This window comes from Chiloscyllium plagiosum, chromosome 12 (genome assembly GCF_004010195.1).
Source record: "Chiloscyllium plagiosum isolate BGI_BamShark_2017 chromosome 12, ASM401019v2, whole genome shotgun sequence".
NCBI classification, from domain to species: Eukaryota; Metazoa; Chordata; class Chondrichthyes; order Orectolobiformes; family Hemiscylliidae; genus Chiloscyllium; species Chiloscyllium plagiosum.
The window spans coordinates 87,269,137-87,271,683 of NC_057721.1; positions in this window are offsets into that span (position 1 = coordinate 87,269,137).

Consider the following 2,547-nt stretch of genomic DNA (forward strand, 5'->3'; position numbering starts at 1 on the left):
GGCAAAAGCCCTTCATCAGGAATACAGGCAGAGTGGGATTATGTTCAGAATGGACTAGTTGGACTGAAAGGTCTGTTTCCTTGCTGTGTGACTAAGACTCTGTCTCTGTGCATTGATTCAAAGCTGTGAAAACTTTATCCTCAAACCCAACATTTTTTCTCAAACATGATAACTTTGCATGTCATGCCTGAAATTACTCATTTGCTATATCCTAAAATATTATTATCTGAAGGAAATCTATCTACTTTGAGTTTGAATAAATTAACATTATTTAATTTCAACAACTCTACGACCTACTCACTGAAATAATTACCTGATATTTCTTAGAGTGGGATGCAGATGGAACGGGACATTGTTTAGCTTTAAGCAAGTTAATCAAATAGCATTCTTAATAAAACTGAAAAATGATAGCATTTCATTTGTATTTTTTTAACTCCTTTTTCAAGTTGGCAGTTTCCAGCATTGAGAGTCTGCTTGTTTATTGAACAGGAATGCATCTGGTAAAATTTTGCACCTAGAGGGAATGGAGACAACAAAAGGCTTTGGTGTTGGGGGCTGTTGTAGTTGATTGGTGGGATTTGCAGTCAGAGGTCAAGTTCAGATTGCAGATGGCTGACCGCAAAATTGTGATGGTGGAAGAGGGAGTTCCCAATGCAGAGGGAAGCACTAAGTCCAACCACATTGCTAAAAAACAAAGTGGACTGGAGCACTTTTTGCCTCTCTTTAGCCTGCCCAATTTCCTTAACCTTGAAAAATGCAGCCCTATGCCATTAAATCCAAACAGCTATTAAAGTCTGAGGCACACCTTGTCCTACCTCTTGAGAACAAATCAATTCCCAACCTCCAACCTTTCCTAGTCAAAATGGAGGTTGGGAGCTGGGTGCCCATTTTATAAGCATGTTATTCCATCTGTCCCTGTCCCAAGCATCTTGCCAACTTAATTTTCTTCTTAACATTGCATTCCAAATATCACAACAATTTTATTCTCCTTCAAGCATGGACAATGTCTTCTAGTTTCATTGTTCTGGCAAGGTTAAATAGTTTGTTGAGGTCTACTCTTTTATTCATTGAGGGTGTGGGCATCACTGGTTGGGCCCCATCCCTCATTGCCCTTTACAAGGTGTTATCACATTGTACTCCATTTGGTGTAGATACACTCACAATGCTGTTAGGGAGGGAGTTCCAGGATTTTGACCCAGTGACATGAGAGGAAAGGTGATTTATTTCCAATTCTGGATGGTGAATGGTTTGGAGGGGAACTTTCAGGTGATGCTATTCCCATGTGCCTGAATTTCGAGAGTGCATCTTGTAGATGGTACACTCTGCTGCTACTGAATTTAGATTATGGAGGGAGTGAATGTTTTGAGTAAATTGTGCCAATTAAGCAGACTCCGTTGTCTTAGGTGGTGTCAATCTTCTTGAAAGTTGTTGGAGCTGCACCCGCCCTGGCAAGTGGGTAAAATTCCACCATACTCCTGACTTGTGCCTTGCAGATGGTGGACAGGTTCTGGAGAGTCAGGAGATGAACTACTCATGGCAGAATGATAGCCTCAGACCTGCTCCGATTGCTACTGTATTTATATAGCCAGTCCAGTTCAGTTTCTGGTAAATGGCAACTCCCAGAAAGTTGTACTGGGTGATTCAGTGACATTAATTCCATTGAACATCAAAAGATGATGGTTAGACACTCTCTTGTTGGAGATGGGTCTCTGGCACTTGTGCGGCATGAATGTTACTTGTCACTTGTCAGGGTGTATTGTTAGGCTGAAAGTAATGAACAGGTTTTTCCAAGTCTGATCAGAATGACTACAAGAAGACCATGTACACTTCAATATATAGTTCAAAAAATTAATACCTACATGAATTCATAAGTGTTAACTTATCCTTCAGATAGATATATATTATATAATTCGGTTAGACAACTGAGGTAATCTAGTGAATCTCACATTGCCTTCGTATCCTTTGTCAACGGCAGCACACAGAGCTCGATCTCAGGTCCCATAGCAGCAGTCCTGTGAACCCAAGCCTGATGGTGTAAATTCCATGCGTATGGCAAAGTCCTAGATAATAATACTGTTCTGAATGTAGGCTTACATGCTGAATTTTGTTTTAACTTCAGTAATTTTCCAACCATCAAAAACAGATAAAAAACAAATCCAGGGTGACTGAAAATGTGTTGCTGAAAAAGCGCAGCAGGTCAGGCAGCATCCAGGGAACAGGAGAATCGACGTTTCGGGCATAAGCCCTTCTTCAGGAATGAGGAAAGTTTGTCCAGCAGGCTAAGATGAAAGGTAGGGAGGAGGGACTTGGGGGAGGGGCGTCAGAAATGTGATAGGTGGAAAGAGGTCAAGGGGAGGGTGATAGGTCAGACTGGGGTGGGGGCGGAGAGGTCGGGAAGAAGATTGCAGGTTAGGAAGGCGGTGCTGAATTCGATGGATTTGACTGAGACAAGGTAGGGGGATTTCCGACGCCCCTCCCCCAAGTCCCTCCTCCCTACCTATTATCTTAGCCTGCTGGACAAACTTCCCTCATTCCTGAAGAAGGGCT